Here is a 23,806-nt window from a genome sequence, read left to right on the forward strand (position 1 = left end):
ACAAAAGTTTTTTTGCATTCAGTTTCTCCAACCTTAAAACCTTTCATGCTATCCTTTTTCTTCAAATTTTATAAGCAAATGGCTCAATATCCATAGCATATAAGAGAGGGGAAAAGGGGAAACCCTGTCTTATGCTGCACCATAGACAGAAGAGACATCCAATCAGCGCTTGACACTTGTCTTGCCCTAACGTGTGAAGGGAATATCACATTGTAAGACTGTCTGCATGCCATAAAAGGAGTCCCATCTCGGGCACTGGAGTGGTATACATTAAGGGATAGCACAGCAGCAAAACCAGAAGACACTGCAAGCACATCGCGGCGAGCACACCATCGGTTCCTTGAGGATTGCAAGCAGTTACAGAATGTGAAATATCTTTTGGGTAGCAACCTGAGCCACCCTACATTTAGATTAGGCATCAGAAAATGTGTTCCGCTGTGGTCATATGACTCAGATAGAGCTCTCCTTGATAAAAGCAAGCATGCCTGGCCTGTCCTCAACATGTACCAGCCACCCTCCCCAGTGAGTTACCTCATGTTTACTTATACCATATACTTCAAGGGTAGATTCATGGCTCTTAAGCTAGGAGAATGGGCTTTTTTTAAACATCAACCCTGCTGGCGACAGCCCTTGGCTGGATCTATCTGTAAGGGCTGTGGTCGCTGTGAAGAATCCCTTGAACATGTTGTGTGCCTGTGACCAGCATTACTGAAGCAATGCAGATCTACGCTATGGGGAGAGTAGAACAAGCTGGTAGTTCGCAAACGCCAACAAGCTCTCTTTGTGTCTCTAAATCCTGATAAAACAACTTTGACTATCTTGCTGATAAAAATTTCATTACTGGGTTAAACAGATTTAACTGCTTGGGGTCCCCACAGGGGACTTTGGCTATTAGCTCTTCTGCCTAAAAGCTTTGACTTGCTCCACAACCTGAGTAACATATTTGTTGTTTTTCTCTTACTCGCGCTTTGTCCAGCAGAGTGCCTAGGAGCACTCCGAGCAACTGTTGACTGATTACTCAGGCCTCTTTTCACTTTCGCTCCATAACTTCTTTTAAGATAAAGTAATAACAAGCGACCTCAGCATAATGTAACCTGGGAGGCAATTGTTTAAAGTAAATGCTTGGTTGAGACTGTATGGTTTAGGTATATCTCACATTGCCAATGATGTACATTTGCTATTGCAATATCCAGCACACCAGGCAACAACGCCACCACTAGCAGTGGTCAACCTGTGCAGTAATTCCCATATGTTTTGTTTGTTGATTACATTGCCCCACATTTGCTATTTGCTTGCTTTAGCTGTAATAATGGTTTTAGCGAATCACATATGAGCATTGATTGCACATTTCTGATGTCAGTGCCATGTTTTTATATTTTTATTAATTGTATTATTTTTATTTTTTTAAATAATCGTATACAATAAAGTCTTCTTTTATACCACATTAAAAAATTACTCTTTGTTTTCGGCACATAGAGTGTCTATGTCTGTGCTCCATAACGTGGTTTACTATATGTAGAGTCACCTTAAACTTTGAGTCAGTCATCTTGAGAACATCTTTGTATCCTTGGTTTGATTAGCAAAATAGGCTCATATGACAAATTCAACCTTTAGTATTTGCCAGGTTTGGGAAATTATATAGTTGTTACCTCATAGATGGACACTGAAATATTTGCTTGAATTTACCGCTGGTTGCTCAATAACCTGCTTGTAGAAATCATTGGTGATACCATCCTTCTAGTCTAGACATACCCCCTCTTCCTCCATGATAGCCTGCTTTGTCAGTGGCATTTAGCTTATCATGAGGCACAGTGCATAGGCCTGGCAGATGGATGTTCGGTTGGACATCAACATACCATCTAACTTATTCAATGTTTTATCTTTACTATATGACTGAACTGCAATCTAAATATTTGTCACTATAACTCTAGCATTACACTGTTGTTTCTAGAAGTCATAATTGTTCATACAGTTTGCTTGCAGCATAATGAGCTATGCACCAATGATTGTAAGCCTGCAATGTTCTACAAATGTCTGTCTTGCCTTTTTCGCTCCCACAGAACAATCCAACTATCAATCTCTGAATTTACATCCCACATGCATTTTCCATGTCTCAGGTTTCATGATTTGTTACCAGTCACTGTGTTTCAAGCATCACCCAAAACCAAGAAACATCATACATCAGCCCTATTATTATATACAGACTGTACCTCAAGCATCAAGCACAGTTCCGATGTGACCGAAGCAGCTTTCACCAGACAACCAATGGTACTGTCCATCCAAAAATACTTACTAAACAATACCTTCCTTATTACATTTGTTTTTCCAAAGACTGGACACTAACATACAATCTTCAAACACAGCTGTACCATCTGCAAACCCTCTATGGCTCACCACCTTCTCCTGTGGTCCTAGGCACACTCACAGCTAAGACCCCATCAGACTGGAGACAAAGAAGTGCAAAAAAGGAAAGGCAAGACAACAGACCATTTATATTGATGTACCTGGGATCTGCAATGATACCCCCTTATGCATCAGGATTTCCACAACCCTGCTTCAATTTAGGAAGGAGCTAAAGATTTACCCCTTTAAAGACCTCAACATCAAGATGCAGTAACCCTATACAAACCAACTGCCTTACCTGTTACACACTAACTGTGTTTTTCCTATTTGTCTTGTTCAGCACTCTACTACCTTTCGGATAGGTTTGCATTATTAGAATACCACACACTCATGTGCACAGCATAGCACCAAAACCAACTAGTTTACAAGTGCTTCCAAATCTACGGCACTTTCGTTCATCACACTAACATATATCTTAGAACCATTAAAATATCACATCCTCATATGTTCAACAGTGCAACTTAGCTTTATTTGTGCCTAGAAATACCTATCTAAAAAGCATTCTGTAGTGGTCAAAATAACGAACAAACAACTATTTCACGTCATGAAAAATGGCTAAGTACTTTGGCATACATATCAATAAACATGGCACACAAAGATCTTTCATGTTATGTTTTGTTAAAAAAATTGTAAGGCACATGGCTGCTCCAGCAATGGGGCTTCCCAGCACTAAGCCTTAAACAGGAGTCAAAACTGCTACTGCTAGAAGCAGACAAAGAAGAAAGAGTACCCTAGATAATTCTATAGAGAAAAGAGCAAGGTTTTCAGGATCTTCCTCAAGCGCAAGTGGTTTTCAGTAATATGGAAGGGTAGTGGGCTCCATGCAGCAGAGTCTTTAACTCTAAAGGAACGGCCACCAGCTCTTACTCGCTTGACGTGAGGTACCTCAGCCAAGGTAGGATACGCCGGGCGTAAAGCGCGGATGAGTTGGTACAGAAGCACCAGTTTATACAAGATAGGGGCCCCGTGTCAATACAACATTTTATGCACAGCTCACAAGGACTTGAAATATACGCACTGCTCCACAGGTAGCCAGTGTAGTTGCTGTAAAAGTCCGGACACTGAACAGAACTTTGGGAACAAGAACAACAGTCTAGCTGCAGCATTTTGGACCAGCTGAAGTCTTCCATTAACCAATTTGTTGACACCCAAATACAGGACATTGTAATAATACAGATGCGATAGGACTGTAGCCTGGACAATAACCTGTCGCATATTGGAGTGAAAGAAACCAAGAATAGGTTTAAGACTCCTCAAGAGCACAAAATAGGTGCCAGCCACTAAGCTGGCCTGGGCCTTAAGGGTCAAAGAGTGGTCCATGTTAACACCCAAGATTTCTCCAAAACGTTTGGGTGAAACTACAAGGCGGATAGGCCACCAATAGTCTCCCGAGAGATGGGTATCTTTACCTAACAGAAGTACTTTCACTTTGTTAGCGTTCAGGTGTAGACAATGACCGTTCATCTACTCTGCTGCTGCCAGTAGTCCTTCTTAGGTCGCGCCTAGGCAGCTCGCATGCGCTGTCTCTCGACATGCTGTAATCTACTTCTGAGGGCTTTCACCACACCCATCACTTTCATTTCGTTCTTTGGCCTGTCATTTAAAATTCCTTTGGTTTCTTTGGTAAATGCTTTACTTTTGTCCTGCCTTTTGGCTGTTTTGTTCCCATCCCAGAGACTGACCCTGTTACATGGATTATTGTACAATCATCCACATAGCTTAGTGTATGTGCACGACTTTTTTTTTGGGCCTCAGCTTATTTTGTTAGTTTCCTGCTCTGTTTCTGCAATGGTTAGTTTTGGGGCACTTGGGTTGCGTCTGGGGAGGCGTGCTCAGCTGACGCCATTTGCCAACCAGAATGCAGCTGTGTATGTGTGTATGCTTGTGAAAACAAACTTTAATTTCTGATATGCTTTTGGAGTGCACACAGCTCAGCGTCATGGTTCATATTTCATATTATTGTAGATTTTCAATTAACTGCTCCTTGAGTTGAAACTTAAGTTTTCTAGTTTTTTTTTTTTTGTTTTTTTTTGAACGCATGGGGACACCTAATGCCTAGACTCGAAACAGGCTTCTCAGTTAGCTCTAAATGTTATGCTACATCATCTCTCCAAGACAAATAGCATTTTGTAGGGTTGTGTGTAGCAATTGTATAGCTTCCCTGACAACACAGCACCCAGGATAACGTGCTGCATAGGTAAACACTTCTAAGGTCCTAAAAGAGAGACCTATTGGTCAATGCTTGTTGAAAGTTGGCGCAATTAAGTGAGGGGTTATCTGTTAGAGAAAGTACCAACTGCGTATCATCAGCATAGGATATTGTAGGAGGCTGGCCCTCTATGTAGTGTGCAGAGCTAGGCACACTGTGCAGGGGGTGAAGGCAAACACACGTTGTTTTACAGGGGCAAAAACTTGATCACGTAATACTCTAGTTTTTTAAGGTAGCTTGGTCGAGCAGTTAGGCCAGTCTTGGAGAAGTGCAAAGCATTTGTTGTACCCACCGCATCAATCTTGCAACTCAAACACTCAAAGGAATGACTCAAGGCCAATTTATAAAAAACGTCAGATTTTTAAATACATTTTAAAACCAAGATCATTAGAATTCTGTACTTTTCGAGATTTGAATTTTTGAAGTTTAATAAAAATAGTCTTTTTATGAATAATTACGCACCATAGGAATCAATGGAGGAACACTTTTAAAAATACATATAAGTTTTCCTTTTGCAGCTAGGTCGAGGTCATCGGTGGGCTCACTGTGCCAGCTGGATAAGTTCGGACTGCTCATGGTTCCGGGGTGAGCAGCAGGAAAAGTCTCTGAAGCTGGTGCAGGGACACTGCAAGGGACCACTTGGAAAAGAGCTGCACAGTTAGGTTTAAAGATAGTTCCTTTGGGTCCCCTTGGAGTGTCAAGGTCACCAGGGATTGGGGAGCCCTTAGTGCACAGCAAGTTCTTCGGTACAGGGCAGCTGGGTGCAGAGCCCTCAGGAGCAGGAGATACGTTGGTTCAAGGGTCGTTTGCAGGACAACTGAGGAACTCTGGTGGGAGGTCCAGGGTGTTCCTGAAGTCCCTCAACTGGGCTTTTCTTCTGGTTCTTTTGCAGCCCCAGGCAGGCCATTTTTCTGAATGTCCGATGTTTGCAGACCAATACCTATGGTATTGGCACTGTTTGGCCGCTGAAGGTCACAGTGCCACCAAACTAAGCACACTGGCAGGGTTTGTCCCTGGGGTCATCGGGATGCAGTTTGGTCAAGCTGCTGCATACAGTTTGGGAGTTAGTGGCTGGTCAACCAAGTGACGCTCACTGGCTTGATGGTTTCTTTGGGTTGTAGAGTGGTACCTCTACTCTGGAGGGAGTTCTTGGGTGATTGTCAAAGCCTGGAGGTCCTCTGGGGTTTCTGTAGAGTTGTCCAGTTATCCAGCGGCAAATCATCACAACTGATGGATCCTGGGTACAGTAGGCAGGATTTGGCACCTTTTCTTTGATGCAGCAGGTCCACAGTTCTCGTGCTTCGGTTTTTCTTTGTGCTGTCTTCTTTTTGTTCATTGAATCTGATTTCCTGGTCTAGGGATGCCCTCTAAATACTAAATTTAGGGGACATTTTAAGGGGAACCTGGTAGTGACCAATGGGTCATCTACCTTAGGGTGGCTACATCCACTCAGTGACTACTTCCGGTGGGCAGAGATCACATCCTTATACCTGGTTGGCTATTTTCCTTCAATCCAAGATGGAGGAAAAATTAAATGAAATGTCCACCTCGCAGACAACACCTTATGGGTGGTGCATGCCAGGTGGGGCCACTCCTCCTACCCTTTGTGTATTTTCCACTGTAGCTCCCGCCAAAAGTGGGGTTTGCAACAGGGGCGGCCCTCTGCTGCTAGCAGCAGGCCTGGGGGTCGAGTTTCAAAGGCAGTGAGCCCCAATGAAGCTCGGCACCAGGTCAGTGCACATTCCTGAGGGAGGGGGCATTAGCATCTCCACCCAAGGCATTGTTTTACAATCCAGAATGACAGATCTCTCCCCTGAGGTTTAGTTTGAATGTCTGGTGGTGACAGGCTGGATAGAACCAGTCAGCAACCATGCCAGGGTAGTTAGCGTTTGCAGGGGGTACCTCTAATGGCCCCCTGCGTACATTGTATAATGAATCCACCACTGGGGATTTATCAGTCTGAGTTGTTTGATACCACACAACCCAGGGTCTAGAGTAGCCAACATGTAGCTCATACTGACCAGTGTCAAGCACATACACTTTAAAATGGCTGCTCTGTTCACTCACTATGTCCCAGGTTTGGCAAGGACACAGTGGGGGCATATTGCTATTGCAGCTATGCCCTCACATACAATATAGTGCACCCTGCTTTATGGCTGAAAGGCCTGCCAGTGGGGTGACTTACCTATAATGCATGCAGTGTGGAGTGGACAGGGCACACAGGAAGTGTACAATGTTGAGTTTACTTTTCAGGTTCAGGATACTGAGCCTGCAATGGCAGGGCAGGGTGTACTGGAATGCATGTCCCTAGAGGGTGGCACAATCAGTGCTGCTGCCCTCAGGGGTCTACCCTTAGTTCCGCATGTCCTAGTTTCCTAAGTCCTATTTACTAGAGACTTATACTGGCAGCTGAAGGTGGTGCCAATTACCTTTTAAATTTTCAGGGAAAGAACACTGGCACTGGGAATCTGGTTAGCAGGATCCCAGTGCACTCCAGTCTAAGTTGCAACCAGAAACCAGGCAAAAAGTGGGGGGCTACTGCAACAAGGGGCCTGTTTCCCACAGATATCAGTGTCATTCCGGTGGATTCAATGACTTGGGCTAACGGTTGGACATATGCATGAAACAAGGTAGAACTTAGTGAAGACCCTTGCGGGATGCCATGCTGTAAAATATGTGCATTGGAGGTAAAAGAAGGGTAAATAACCTGAAAAAATTGTTCAGAAAGGAAGGAGGCGAATCAAGACAGTGCCATCCCACCTACACCAATGCACTGTAAACCCTGTATCAGAATCTTGTGAGACATCGTGTCAAAAGCAGTGCTCAAATCAAGAAAAATCAAGACAAATGTGCAGCTTCATCTAGGGCACTATGGAGTTGCTCCGTGACCTGAAGCAGAGTAATCTGGGTCCTTTTCGTTTTACATTTACATTGATGAACACAGTAAGTAAACTAGACATTTAGCAAATCTCTACTAAACAAACCCAAATCAAATTACCGCCCACAATAGACTGACGGAAGTCTCAAAACTGAATGAAAAGGGAATCCCAGATCAAGAAACTGCTAAGGTGCCATATTTATGGTAAAAAGCCCCATACAAATATGGATGACTAAACATTTAAAAAAGCTTAATCGTCATCATAGACCACCCACTATCGAACATTTTTAATCTGGTGCTGACTTCTCTGTTCCCAAAATCTAGGCTTGTGGCATGCTGATTCCTTAACTTGTTGGATGGGAAAATACTTCTTACACAAGATAATCGGCTGCTTTTGACTTTAAAATAAACTTTTCTATCCCAGGCTCCTGACACAATTTGTGTAGCAATTGATCGTGTGGAGGTATTTCTGTCCTTGTCTGTCACCAACACATTGTTGATCCCCAGATAAATTACTCATCCCCTGAGTTCAGTGCTCTATACTCCTGAAATTCAACTGCTATTCAGTAGCTGTCTTTAAATATCAGAACAGAAGCCAACCTTACGGCTGCCTTCAGATTTCCAGTTGAAACTGGGTGAAAATCTGACAGCAGTCATGCTGGCAGAAAGCGGGGAACAGACGGTTCCACCGCTGGCACCGGCATATTACAACCCGTAATATGGTGTGGTGGTGTCCTGAGGGGGTGTGTGCGTGTGTGAGTGAGTGCATGTGTGAGTGTGTGAGTGCGTGTGTGAGTGTTGTGAATGCGGGGAGAGGTGGGTGCGTGTATGTTGGTGAATGTTGATGGACGCGGTGTGTGCGGTGCTGAAGGAGGAGTGAATGGGTCTATGCAGTGCGGGGGGAAGGGGAGTGAATGGACGCATGTGGGTGAGGGGGGAGGGGATGTGGGTATGCACTGGAGGGGGGCATGAATGAATGCATGTGAGTGAGGGGGCGTGAATGTGGTTATGCGCTGGAGAGGGGAGTGAATGCGTGAATGTCAGTGGTGTTTGTGTATGTATGTCAGTGTGAATGGGTGTGTATGTTGCATTTGCGTGGGTGAGTGGGGGGGATGTTTGTGTGTAGAATTGTGTGAGTGCATGCGTGCAGGTATGTGGAAGTGTTTGCGACTGTATCCTGGTGACAGAAATGCTTATTCCTGTTGCCAGGATGCAAGACCGCCAGCTTTATCTGGCGGTGTGACCGCCAGAAAATGCTGGCAGTCTCCTGCTATCGGTATTACGGCGTCCGCCGTGCTGGAGGTACTCACTTCCAGCCCGGCAGACCGATGAAAAGCGGCGGGATGGGCGGAGTATCGACGGTTTGGCTTCGGCCAAACCGCCAAACTCGGAATCTGGCGGTGAGACCACCACCGCGGCCCTGGCGGTCTTCGGACTGCCAGGGCCATAATGAGGGCCTATGACTTTGTAAGAACCGCAGAGTAATTAACTCATATTCAGTCTTCCTGAAACTATGAAAATGCCAACAACATTCTCCAAGTACTAGTAGTATCTCTTCACTTTCCACCACACAATGCTGAATGGTCCTATCATACAGAGGATGTCGGCGCAATTCACAGTTTCCTGCTTAGCATGACAAGGTGGTTTTCTGGTTTCTAGGTGTTTTCAAATGTTTTCATTGTGGTCTTTGAGGTATCTCTTTAAGTCTCTTGGGACTTTATCTGCCAAATCTCTCGTAGTTTATAACAAACTGTAAATCTCTCACCAAACAGTTTAATAATATACAGAAGGACAAACTGTTATGGTCGCACATTAGCCACAGACATAAACTGCTTCAAATCTCTCTTGATCATCATCCCTTCGCCCACTCAACCAGATTTCATATTCAGACTATCTCTTGATTCTGTTACCACCATGAGGAGGTCAGAATGTGATGTTTTCTAATCATCTAGTAGAATTGTCTGTGAAAACTCTACTGCACTTCTGTTTGCTGCTTTTAGTGAAACTGACAATTATAGTCTAGGTTTCTATTCCCTTTTATCGTTAAGCCTGACTGGGAAAGATGGCCTATCTACCAAGGACCAGACGTATCAGATGTCCACTACTGTCAGCAAATAAAGTGGGGGAAAGGCACTTGCAAATTCTGTTCTGTGCGTCAATCAATTACTGGGTTTACTTTACATTACCACATATCTTGAAGCATGCGCATGCATTTGCTGTCTCTGTTTTTCCTACAGTTACTATAGACTTTTGCTATTCACGACGTCAAAAATCAAAGAAAGAGTTGACAGTCACCTGATGTTTATTTTTTTTAGCTCCCCTTAAAGTTTCCATCTACATGGCTGCTTAGTGGACTGCAGGAAAGAGCATTTAGCTTCTGCCTGGGCCACCATCACAAATCAATAGAGATAAACCAAACCAAGGGTAATTATTGCCCAGGCTTCCATCCAATATTCACAACAGCTATGCAATCTAAATCTAATCAGTCCCATTACCTACTAGCAATGCTAAAGTAGGAAATGCTTCTTGGGGAGGTCAGTACATCCAAGCCTCACCACTATGTACTTCCTAGAAAGAAACACCATGCATGGCAAAGCTGTGTCTTTCAGCATCTTGCATACTGCCTTGCCAAGCCTCACAATTTTTTGTTTCCTGACTGGGTATAACCTGATCAATTTCCGTAAGTCCTAACCAGACCACGGCCACCTAGCCCTCATTGTCGGTAACACAGGATGGGTCTACCTTAAGCTGTACTAAACTGGATCTGTTCCAATCTCGATTTGTAAAGAGCCTTTCTCCTGTTCTTTGAAGCCACACCTTCACCATTCACCGGGAATGTGGTGAATGCAACAAGCCAACATCACTTTGTAGCACCCTAAGTGCTTGCTGTCTGTACCAGGAAGGTACGTCCTCAGTATCTCCCAGCTCCCTCGTAGTTGCCACCAGTTCTTTCAGATATTACAAGAATAATCCTGCTGTGGGCACGGGAACTAGCCCCATCATCACATTTAGGACTGCACCCCACTCTGCTGACCCTCAGCTTCACAGGACACATTATACATCTATTAAATTCATATAGTTCAATGGTTCACAACCTGTGGTTTGGGGTCCCCCGGGGGTCCACAAAGCCCCCTCAAGGGGTCTGTGACTGCTTAGAAAATTTAAGAATGTTAACAGATTAGGTCCCCAGCTTTCATTAATGACTTAGTGGGGGGTTCTGGAATTCAATAATGATTCAGTGGGGGTCCCCGGGTTCCAGTAATGATAAAGTGGGGGTCCACATAAGTCAAAAGCTTGGGAACCACTGATATAGTTCATTACTTTTAAAAGGATTCTGAGAGGTGACCTGACAAACTTAACTCGAGAGCCTAAGAAGGAGCAGAAGGCAGGGTTAGAATTCTGAGTCTAGGCTATCATTAGGCCTAGTTCAAGGGCACTACTATTGGAAATTCTGTAATAAATGCGGCATTCATTCAGTAGAGGTGGATAGGATGCTTCTTGAAATGAATGGAATATTCCTCGAATCAATGGGATTTCAAGGAATCCTGTAAAGAATCCCATGAAACCCAATGCTAGGAGCACTTATCCTGTGGCAAAAGCACTGGAAAAGGGCCATCCAATGATGGGACTCACTCATGTGCCCCAGCTCACTCAAAGTGTGCTAATCACCGTGCCCAGTTTCAGAACACCATACTCATCTCTTTACTTCATATTTTAAGAATGAAATTAAATACCGCTGGCCTTATGCAGGCTCCCTTGGCACCAGATTTCAGAGGCCTAGTCCTAACGGTCACAGAGAAACAGTAGGCAAGCGAAAAAAAATGCTACGTCCCAAACAAGATAGCGAAGGTGCTGCAATCTGCTTGGTTGAACATGGCTTAAACCTAAAAAAAAGTGGTAGCATAAGATGCTAGAGCTAAAGAAGGGGAACAAACCTCAAGTATCCAGGGAAGAGCAGGGAGGTAAACGAACAGGTGAGGCTGCTTCTAAATATCCAGCCAGCATCGGCGGTGCAACATTCTGCAGGAACAGTTATCTGAACAGCTTATGACCCTGCACCAAGCAGAAAAAAACAGCCTGGGAAAACAAGAACCCATTGCTTCCATGGATGGAAAAAGAAAAGGACGGTACAGTTCAAAAGAATCTCAAATGGACGGGTAAAGCACATAATTTAGAGCAAGGAAGATTTACTGCTCCGAAGACAATCTGGTATGCTTTAGCGACAGGAAAGACAGTCAGATTTAAGTGTTCATTCAAACCGCCTGACACACTTCTGCATCATGAGCGGGGTAGGAAAAGGTACATTTCAGACTTCATAAATATGGTTCACAAAAACTATATTTCTGTATGCTAATTATGAGGAGTTCACCGACCATGCAGAGTCGCAGTAGCTTCACCCACAGGGCCAGGGAGGTTTACTTGGGTGCAAGCATAGTGAGCCTTCTTAATGTCCCATGCCTATTCTGATTCCGTGAAATCTTAGAAGCTAATACTATTATTTATTTATAATTTATTCTATTAATACAAACACTGTAACGATGTTTCAACTGCTTTCGGTGAGGAAAACGTTTGTGAAGGACTCGAAAGCTCGGATGTCTCATGTCCATAAGGTATGTCTGTTCTATATATATTTTCATGATTTCTACAAAATCTGTAGTCACCAGGGCCAAAGCAATGTTGAAAGCGTTCGATTCCAAATATTTACACGGTTTTCAATTAGCCTCATGACCAAGATGTTAAAAAGGCTACTTCAGGGTCGTATTTCAATAATTTAGCAGAAAAAAGAGCTGCATAGTAAATGTATACCTAATGAGCAAGGGAGTAACAGTACGGAGCAGAATAAGAAACTAGCGCATACAAAACAATAATCAAATCTACACAGCCTTATACAACAATCGCTTATAGAACTGCAGTACAAATATGCAGTGACTAAGTTGTTAAAAACAAAATGTGTGTGTGTGTGTCAGAGATGCAAGTGCCACCAGAAAAGTAAGGACTTCGGCTCCCTTTCGGAGATTTCGAAGGAGGGGATTGTCCTGATAGCCAGTCGAACAGAATTTGACACGTTAGGCGCACTCCCATAGATGGATCGTTTTAGTGTCGTTTTCATTCTGAAGGCTGGGATTTCGAGTAGGGCTGAAGAAATGCTTGGAAGCGAGGTGAGACCTATTGAAATAAACAGGTTCTGTGCATGGGAGTTAGGGTTATAGAGTGAAGAGATTTACGGATAATGCAGGAGAGGTTGGCAATGCTTCTGGCCTCAACTGGAGGACATTTAAGAGTGCTCAGTACAGGAGTGAACGGTCACAACTTTTAGTACAAGAAGCCATCTTGGCAACAGTGGCAGGAGGAGCATTCAGCAGGGCTTGGCAGAGCGTACCTCTACTTCTGTTTCAAAGTCGTCCTCAGGGATGTACGATGTATTCCTCTCTAAAACCTCAGTTTGAAATGTGTTCTTTTGTAGACACGTTCACACCACTCCCTTTTCTATTTGTTTGTTACTAAAGGGGCAGCTCTTATGCGCTGATTACTAGCCCCGAAGAGTGAAATCACCGAATGTAATTCCGGCCTCCCCCCGTTCATGAGTGGGATGGCGTTCCTGCATGATAGTTTTTCTGGCTGTTGGCACAACTGAACCATTTTTACAGGGTGGTAATGCCATCTGGTAAAGCTGCATGAGGACTTGGCTGCAGCAGGCAAGCCCAATCCCTGATGATTTTTTGCAGTGGCGGAGGAGGGTGGTCAATGCTTGCCCCTACCAGCCCTTATCTTCCCTTCCCCTTCCCTCCCCTAATCCTCATCTCTTAACCCGTCACCCTCACCCCACACAGTTGCATGGGCATACATTTACTACCTTTTCAGATCAGGTGGTATTTGGATGTGTTAAAACCCACAGTATTGGAACTTCAGTGTGATTTTGCAACCAGTAAATCTGGTTCAACTAGTAATTACATATTAGTGGTGCAGTGTTACCACATGGTAAAACATAAAATTACACATGGATTTACCGTTCCGTCAGTACAGTGTAAATCGAAATCAGTATCTTAATGGACAGTTTGCACTAACCTGGTAATACGAACCCAACGGGTGTGACGATAATCTCCAAAATTCCCTGAAGCCACTGATACTCACACAAATGATAACAAGCTGGTCAGCACTGAATACAGGGAAAGGGGAACGGGCAAGAGAGAAAAGCAGAGACACTGGACATCTTCAGTTTGTCCATTTTTACAGTTGTTGTTAACCACACTGCAGAAGTGTTTATATCTAATACAATAAATGACACTTTCATATTTCATCACTGAAATTCCTAATCACCATTCCTGATAGAACTTATGTTATACCTTGTAACAATCCCTGTATTATCGACACCCTACAGTCGGATGAAATTCTATGACATCCTAGAGCTGCAATATAAATTAAACTTCTGTCATTCATTTCTATATAGCTAACTCCCTTCAATAATGTGGAAATTAAGCCCGTGATCTGAATGATTCTCAATGTATAAAGCTCATCAACTGTAACAAAATAAACTGACAATAATTAATCACTTTTCCACCATTGGCAATACCTTAAAAGAATATTTGTTACACTTGGCATCCTTAGGGTAGTCCTACTCCAGACTTTTTGCCTTTTACCTCCTGTTTTGTTGCTGTGTCTTTTTGTTGGCCTTAGGACTCTGTGCCCTTTACCATCGCTAACCAGTGCTAAAGTGCACATGCTTATTCCTTAAACATTGTAACATTGGTGTACCCACAATTGGCATAATTAATCTACATGTAAGCCCCTTGTAAAGTGGTATACCATATACCCAGGGCCCGTAAATGAAATGCTACTAGTGGACCTGCAGCGCTGAGTGTGCCACCCACCTAAGTAGCCACTGCAGAGCCTGTTTGCAGTCTCACTGCTACCTCAACTTGGCATTCAATACCACTTGCCAAGCCTTAGACTCCTCTTTTCTTCTATATGTGACCCCTAAACTAGGCAGGGTGCCAGGTAAGTAAAAGGCAGTACATGTACTTCTCTGTTTTACCTGTCCTGGTAATGAAAAAAACACCCAAAGTTGTTTCTCATTACTATGAAGCCTGCCCCTCTCATAGGCCAGCATTGGGAATGCCTTAAATACTTTTAAGCTGTAATTCCTGATCAGAAAGGAGTAGCAGCATCATGTTTCATATCATTGGAATAGTAATGATAAATCTTCTAAACTGGAAAATTCAAATTTATTATTTCTATTTTAGAAATACCACTTTTATAAAGTGGGCATTGCTCTGCCCTCACTGCTCTGTGTGCTTACAGCCTGTGTCCAACACATGTCTGCTATAGACAAAATCTAAATAACGACCTACTATAATTTACCTGTAGGATGGATATTCCTCAGGTGCATTATCACTATAGATATCAATAACCTTAGTGTTGTATGTCAGGCATACACAGCCAGTGACCTATGAATGAACAATACAGCTAAACATCGAATTAAATGACAAATATGAGCATTCTATTAAAAAAATATAATGTTATTCAATGATTTTACAAAATACTAAAACACAGAAAGCCTAATGGAAGAAAGAAACGAACATAATACCTAACTCAATCATTCCGCAAACATACCAAAAGGCTATCGATATCTATAGTGATAATGCACCTGAGGAATATCCATCCCACAGGTAAACTGTAGTAGCTCGGTATTTAGATTTCGTCTATAGTAGTCATTTCCCTGCACGAGCTACGCTCATTAAACCAGGGAACCCCCTTTGGTACTTCTCCTCCAACACATGTCTGGCCTGAGCTAGGTGACAGCTACACATGCATTTCCTTCAGACACCCACAACACAGGATACTCAACTGCATCTGCATTCATATGCATACTGATTGGTCTTCCTGGGGAGAAGGTTTGGAATGGCTCCAACTTACTTTTCTAAGGGGTAGTGGCCAGAGCCCACACAAAGGGGCTGACTACCTCCCACTGATAGTCTGGGGCTGGGCTGGAAAGGGGACCTGTGCACTTTACAGAAACCCTTTGAAGTCCACCCTCACATCAAAGGCACTTTTTAGTATAAGTACTGGGTCTCTGACCCCCAAAGATCAGCACCCTTCGGTACTCAAGGGAACTCTGCTGGAATAAACACTGCTGTGTGTCAGGATCACCACTGTTCCCAGGAATTGCTCCTCTGCCTTGATGTAGTGCCCTGCTGCCTGATCTCTGCCCTGCAAATCAAGGACCAGAAATCACCCCCAGATGTCTCCAAGGGCTTGCTGACCTGCCTCCGATTCTACTGAGGGTCTCCAGAACATCAAACTCCCCATCACCAACTGAGCTTCCCCCTGGGTCTCACACTTGAGAGGAGGGACGCAGCACTCACTCTGTGCTCCCTGTATCCGAGTGCCTGTCCCCGGGGCCGCTCTCACCCGCTTGCACTCTTCCAGAGCCCTGGGTGGCACTCCAGCCAGCTGCACGCGCTCCGGGAGTGAGACCACTGGTGACTAGGGCTCCAGCCGCCAGCTTCACATGAAGTGCCCATAGCCACATAGCAGTGTCCTGTGACATCGAGGTGTGAGAAGGAAATCTGACCGTAATCCTCTGCCTAGAAGCACACGGGCACTTCTGACATGACAACAAAGGTATTGTTGACATTCTGGCCTCTCTGTCTCCACGCACTAGGTGGCTGGTGTAGTGAACCAGGGGAGTACCATAATTCCCATAAAGGGAGTGCACGTTGTTTGTCTGGATAGGAACAATATCAGAGCACAAAGCTCCATTCCCAAGCCGCATGGGATTTGCAAAGACGCTGTCCCACACACTAACATTATGAACTGGATATCCCAAAGATAAGACTCCTCTGCTGCCAAGAAGGTCTTACAGAGACTAATGTGAAATTATTAGTTGGATTCCAGATATTCTAGCCTAATATTGCTTATTGACCTAAATCTTTCTAAATTACCCAATTCCTGATCTATTGATTGCATATTTGTCACTTGACCTTGATTTACACGGATAAGTTATCCTCTATTTTCATAAATTTGTGTGGAGTCTTTTTCTGGTGGTCCCATTGTGATTACTGTGTGTGTGTTGCACAAATACTTTATACCTCGCTTTTTAAGTTAGGCCTACCTGCTCTGGGCCAATCTACTAGAGGGTGAGCACAGGCTAATTTAGGTTGTGTATTTGACTTACAATGACTTGGATTGTGATCCCTACTTGGACAGGGCGCATAGCTCTGCCAACTAGAGCCCCAATTTCTAACAATAGGTGACTCAAAAAGAAATATAAACAAGGTCTGTACAAGTTGAGCATCCCTCTCACTCCTTTCATGAAAGAATAAGTGTAAATTTAGATTTTATAATCCATGAAAGGACGACTCCAGGAACATTGTTCAAATATCAAAGTCTAAATCCTTGCTTTTTAATACTATTCCAGAACACTTGTCTGTATCCAGTAAATCTCTGATAAGCCCAAGATACTAGTGCTTTGAGTTCCAATCCCTGGAAAAAGGGTCCTGCTGCAGGAACTAAGCCTAGCAACGAATTCTCTGCAACACAAGGAACTTACAAACTATGAATCCAAGATGGTCGCCACTGTTGCAAATCTCATGAGAACCCCAATTGTGCTCTGGGAGAGATAGTTTGTCTTGACTCCACTTGTGCATTTCACATAGCATAAGCATCACGGAGGCAAAGCCTTACACCAAGCAGCACCCACACTCTGCATGCACTGCTGGCCTCTCCTGCTAAGGAAGACTCAAGCATCTCATAATTTCAGAGCACATCACTGCGCTATTCCAGTATATACAGATGAGAATGGAATGCAGATTATGATACCTAGCCTCTACCCCAAGAGGCCTGTAATAATCTTAGTTATGTAGCATTGTCCATTTCAGTTTTATACTGGATCATTAGTTTAAGCTACAACAAATTTGAATAATAAATGCAATAAATAAATAAAAATTCCTTGTAGAGCAAAAACAATGTAGGCGTATGCAGCATTATGCTCATAATGACTGGCTTACCATATTCAATTTCCATTGCACCATTACTTTGATATGTGCAGAATTAGTTTTACTTGTCATTGCATCATATCTAAAGAAAAGCACACATTTGCTGGTTTGGAATGCTATTTTGCTGAGAAGTTGTTGCTATTTAACTGAAATGCCAAGATAAATATAGATTATTTAAATCAGCTTAGTTTTGACTAGCTAACTTTACCTGTCAGAGCAATGTGGAGAGGCCCACACATCAGCATGGGTTGGTGGAGCCCTGTCTGGTCGTCCTCTCTTCTCTGTAGCTATGGCGCTGTTTGGATGGTATGTTAACTTCCAACACTGAACATACTTTGGCAAATCCAATAGTTTTGGCCTTTTATTTTTCTAAGTGTTTCTGCATTTACTGGCTATTTTAATGTTTTTATGAGTAGATGGATTAGTGAGGACGTACATGGATGAAGTTGCTGACTCATATGTGACTCATCCATTCATGCACTCATTGACGCCCTGTCCTGAGTACAGGAATACACTTGTGAATGCACATGAATTAATGTTTAGAAAAGAAGAAATAAATGACTTACCAGATCTACTAAACAGAGCCATTGTACCACAGCACTCGGGAAAATGGTTCAAGAAGAAGAGCCCAGGGTTGAGCTTACAGAGCAGTCCATTGCCCAAATGGTTTGCCCACAAAGTTGCTGAATGGTCATCAGAACAACTTCATAGGTCTTCAAATAATAAAGAGCCAAAAGCAACTTTCTGAATAGTGAAATTTTTCAGATGGCAGCTAAAAAAAAAAAGCCCCAAGGTCCAATTAATGTTAAGGACAATCCTGAGGCCAGTACATCAAAAGACTTTAGAGAAGGTTTGTGTAAACATGATTACCAAACAGCATCAGAGATCACACTGCTCTCAACGTCAGTAAGTTCCACGCCGGTCTACAATGCTGCTGCCTTTCTGAAACCACCACTAACTTTTGATACTGCAAAAAAGCAATATATTGATGATAGATGGACTGCTCGGATAGAGACTTTTGATTATTTCATTGATGCACTTGAAAAGACTGATAACATAAAGATTATCAAATATCTCAAAAATCTTACTGGTGATGGTGTGAATGAAGTCATAAAGAAAATGCTGAGAACTGACGAGGAAGTCACATACCATTAGATTAAAGTAATGTTCAATCTCAAATTCAAACAGTACCAAATGGTGATTATGAAAAACTAATTTTCAGCGAAGAACGCCAAAATGTTGGTGAAACCACCAATGAATTTGTGAAAAGACTCGATACACTCATCAATCACTAAAGTTCAATGAATTTAATGAGGAAGAAGCCATGCGTCTTAGAGTTATTGATGGATATTAGTCAGATTTGTTCAGAAAACGAATGCTGAGAGAAACTCTCAGTCTGGAGCAAGTGTTATTGGCTGCCAGAGCTGAAGAGCGTGCTGAAAGACAAGCTGCTATCATGGAGGCAAGAGGTGCCCAGAGTGAATGAGTCATGACCGTGAAAAGTAAGCCAAAGCAAAAGACTGAAGGACACAAAATGATGTCCACACATATAAAGAAGTTATGTTTTAGACGTGAATTAGTCTCTACATGAAGGAAAATGTCCCATCATTAGACAGATATATAAAGGCTGTGGGAAAGAGAATCATTTTGTGACCGTTTGTAAAGCAAAGGAAAAACTAAGTGTGCCACAGCGTGAAGACAATATGGGCGACAGAACGTTCCAGAAGCAATGCTTGACTCATGCCCACAAGGGCATGCAGCAATATCAGTTGAGGCAAATCAACACTAAACAAAGTAGATCGTCATCTAAACAATCGTCAAACAGTTCTTCTGCCTCAATATCAAATGAAAGTGAGGAGGATGGTTCTGCCATGTCGTGTCGCGCCGCACCGCGCGGCGCGAGCCGAGAGCTCGACTTCTGCCGGGCGTTCGGCTCGGGCCGCGCTATTAAGACGCGGCGCGCCCCCAGCCTCTCCTGCGCGTTTCGAGGCCCCAGATTTGCTTGGGGCCTCGTTCTTCCTTCTGCCTTTCACTGTCCCAGGGGTCTCTGAACCCTCTTACCTGTTTTTCTTCGTTTCTTTGTCCTTTCTTCTTTTTTGCAGTCTGTTGTGTGCCTTTCTTTATGTTTTTTCCTCCTTCCCAGATTCCTGTGCTTTCCCAGCATTCCTTGTTCCCTATTCTCTATGGTTCCTCTACTATTCTGTTCTATGTATTGTTTCCCTATCTAAGATGGTGTCCTTTTACTTCCTGTGGGTCACTTCCTGTTTTTTGGTATATAAGGGCTGTGTTTTTCCTCTTTCTTTGCGCTGCAACACTTTCTGCTCAGTTAGTGTCTTCGCTCCTGATTTCCTTGCCTTTTGGTTTTGGATTCAGCATTCTGTGTTTTCTGATTTTTGCTCCTTTTGGATTCCTGTTTGTTTGTTCTTGTTTTTCTCCAGGAGTCTTCCTGTTAGGAGGTTTTTTCCCCCTTTTAAGGGTTTTTTTCCCTCTGGCGCTACTTTCTGAAGGGCACGGTCTGTTCTTGGTGTCTCCATTGCCTACAGCACCGTGGCTACCAGAAAGAGTCGCCCCTTTTTGGGCCAAAGCCGAACATTGAAGATTCACGCCACCAGATCTGCAAATTCCAGGCGCAAGCAGCACGTGAGTCGTGACAGATTGCAGCGCCTAACCATTCCGGCGTCCTCAAACACCATGGATAATACAGTGGCGGCTGCTGCAGATCCGGAGCAATCTCTGTTGACCACGATTCAGCAACAAGCCCAGGAATTGCAACAACTACGTAATGAAAATGCTGCGTTACGACAGGCTTTGGCCCTCCGCACCAGTGATGTTCCGACAATCTCCGCTTCTACCCCTTGTTTCTCTGGTGAACCAACCAAGCTTCGCGAGTTCTTGGATGCTTTAACGGTGTATTTCGCCTTCCGACCTACTCAATTCTCCCACGACAGGACCAAGGTGGGTTATCTTATCAGTGCCTTATCCGGTCCAGCCTTGGCCTGGGCAACCCCGATGGTGCCCTCCAACGACCCTGTATTGTCAGACTATTCCGCCTTTGTGAGTCGCTTCAAACAGATGTTTAGCCGTCCTGGATTGGAAGCCTCCGCTGAAGAAGCCTTGTGCGACATCCAACAAGGCTCCCAAGACGTCCTGCAATATATAACCCGTTTTCGTCAGCTGGCGGCAGAGACCACTTGGGTGGAACGTACTCTGGTAACATTATTTCGTAGAGGACTCAAAGAAGAAATAAAGGATGAACTAGTGCATTCTACCAGAGCGGAAGATCTTCGTGGCCTGATGGATCAAGCACTGTCCATCGAATATCGTCTTCAGGAACGGAGATCGGAAAAGAAAAGGAGTAGAGGGTTTGCCCAGCCAAGTAGCTCACGTGCATACCTGCAGCGTTCCGAGGAACCTCGCACTCCTGCTAGAGACATCGAAGGGGAACCCATGCAGGTGGATACTACCCGAGGTCCGCTCTCTGCTAGTGAACGAGAAGACAGACGCAAGAGAGGGTTGTGCCTGTATTGTGGTTCTGCTGGTCACATGCTCCGTACCTGTCCAGTACGTCCGTCCAGGCCTTCGGGAAACACCACCTCCCGTCCTCTGTAAGAAGGGAGGGGACGGGATCTACAGCTATACCTTCCATCAGCTCCTTTAATGACAATACAACTGCCTTGTTCATCTTTCCTGTCCTGTTACAACTTCCTGACGGTCGTCAAGAAAAGACTATGGCATTACTAGATTGTGGTGCTAGTGGTATATACATGGACAAGACGTGGGCTGCTGCTAACCTAGTTCCTACTCAAGCAAAAGAAGTACCCGAACAGGTACACACTGTGGATGGATCTTTGATATCCTCTGGTCCTGTAGACACCACTACCCTGATGTTAAGTCTACAGGTGGGAAACCATCAAGAACACATCTCCTTCGATCTTATTACGTCCCCTAACCATACCATCATTCTTGGAATTCCGTGGTTCATCAGACATAACCCATATATAAATTGGGTTACCCGGACAGTCTCTTTGTCTTCGCAATTTTGTCATGAGAACTGTTTTACTTCCGACAAGTATTGGTCTCCGAAAAGATCCTTAGCTACTGAAGGTGCCACTGGTATGTCCATTAATACGGTCCAAGGGGTCCCAGACCACTATTTGGAGTTTCAGGATGTTTTCCAAAAACCGTCAAAACCTGTGCTACCTCCACATCGAGAATATGATTGTGCAATTCCATTGGAACCCGGCACAATTGTTCCTTTTGGGAGGATGTACTCCCTCACGGAACCCGAAAAGGAAGTTCTAAAGGAGTATCTGGACGAAAATATACAGAGTGGTCTTATTGTTCCATCGTCGTCTCCGGCTGGGGCCCCTCTCTTTTTTGTGGCCAAGAAGACTAAGGATCTTCGTCCGTGCCTGGATTTTCGAGGTCTGAATAAAATTACCATTAAAGATCGTTATCCTTTGCCTCTCATCAGGGACATACTGGAAGCAATCAGAGGGGCCCAACGTTTTACTAAATTGGATTTACGAGGAGCCTACCACCTTTTACGCATAAGAGAAGGCGACGAATGGAAGACAGCATTCAGGACCCCATTTGGCCATTTTGAATATAGGGTTATGCCGTTTGGTCTTACTAACGCCCCCGCAATCTTCCAGAGATTTATGGACTCAGTGTTTTCAGACCTACTGAATCAGACAGTCGTGATCTACCTAGATGATATTCTTATTTATTCTAGAAATCCTGAACTCCATACTTCCCATGTGAAACAAGTTCTTCAAAGACTTCGTGATCATCAACTATTTTGCAAACCAGAGAAATGTGAGTTCGACATGACGGAAGTCAAATATCTGGGCTATCATTTAAGTCCCACCGGCATAGCTATGGATCAAGAAAAGGTACAAGCTATCCTAGAGTGGCCTTCTCCTTCTACCATAAAAGAAACACAATGTTTCCTAGGTTTAGCAAACTTCTATCGACAATTCATTCTAGACTTTGCCAGTCAGACTAGCCACATAACTCACACCTTAAAGAAGGACAATTTAAAGAAGGGGTTTGTCTGGACTGAGGCTGCTGAAGCAGCCTTTCAAAGCTTAAAGAGAGCCTTCACCCAAGCCCCCATCTTAAGACATCCAGATACCACCAAACAATTTATAGTAGTAACTGATGCTTCTGAGAGAGCCATCGGAGCTGTCTTACTCCAACGACAAGAGGATGATGGCCTTGAACATCCTGTTTTCTATTTGTCTCATATCCTTTCCACAGCTGAACAACATTATTCCGTACTTGAAAGGGAATTATTGGCTCTGAAAACAGCCTGCCTTGAGTGGAGACAGTTTCTGATGGGTTCCAAGGAACCATTTGAGGTGAGGACAGACCACCGTAATTTACAATGTTTAAGAAATTTTGTATGCCAGAATAGTCGTCAGGCCCGCTGGGCCTTTTTCTTCAGTCAGTACGATTTTTATATTCCATATATTCCAGGATCTCAAAACATTCTGGCTGATGCTCTGTCTCGCCGATATCCAGAGTGTTCTCCTTCCTCATCCCAGTATCTTCTAGAACCCAGTAAGATCATTGGAGTGGCTCAGTCTTTCCTGGAAGAAGTACAACAAGAATACGCCAACCTATCGGACCATGACATAGAAGAACTAAGACCATTATTGTACAAGAAACAAGGATATTTTTATTACCAAGACCTGATATTCCTCCCTACAAACAAGGTGCAAAAGAAAGCATTACAAATGTGCCATGATTCCCCTGTAGCTGGTCATAGAGGCATCAAAGCCACACAAGAACTACTTTCACGATTTTTCTGGTGGCCTACCTGGAAACTGGATGTGGAAAAATACGTTCAGGCCTGTCCCATATGTGCCCAAGTCAAAATACCTCACACCAGACCGGCAGGATTACTACAGCCTTTGCCTGTTCCATCGGCCCCATGGCATACTATCTCTACTGATTTTATGTGTTCACTCCCACCATCAGCAGGAAACCGGGTTATCATGGTCACAGTGGATTCTTTCACAAAGATGGCTCATTTCACTGGCCTAAAAAAGCTGCCTACTTCTCAAGAACTAAGTCAAATATTCATAGATCATGTCTTCCGTCTCCATGGACTTCCACATACCATAATATCTGATAGAGGACCTCAGTACATCTCCCGATTTTGGAAGCATTTTTGTAAAACACTGAATATAAATAGAGCCCTGTCTTCAGGGTTCCATCCTCAGACCAACGGACAGACTGAGCGTCTGAACCAAGGACTAGAGCAATATCTTCGATGCTTTTGCAATTCTACCCAAAGTAACTGGAGCACTTACC

At 43.8% G+C, this 23,806-nt stretch overlaps 1 protein-coding gene across 7 annotated transcripts in view; it reads right to left on the reverse strand.

Moving 5' to 3' along the window:
• Nucleotides 1–23,806, reverse strand: part of ARSG (arylsulfatase G) — a 1,341,775-nt gene that overhangs the window by 546,292 nt on the left and 771,677 nt on the right. Inside the window, exon 8 of one of the 7 annotated variants that reach the window (XM_069199860.1) lies at nt 18,052–18,257. The exons of 5 other annotated variants lie outside the window; for them this stretch is intronic. The gene's annotated coding sequence lies outside the window, so the exon portion shown is untranslated. Of the gene's footprint in view, nt 1–13,556; nt 13,622–18,051; nt 18,258–23,806 lie in introns of those variants that run through there. One more of the 7 variants, XM_069199866.1, reaches the window with a different exon arrangement.

Source organism: Pleurodeles waltl, chromosome 7 (genome assembly GCF_031143425.1).
Source record: "Pleurodeles waltl isolate 20211129_DDA chromosome 7, aPleWal1.hap1.20221129, whole genome shotgun sequence".
NCBI lineage: Eukaryota > Metazoa > Chordata > Amphibia > Caudata > Salamandridae > Pleurodeles > Pleurodeles waltl.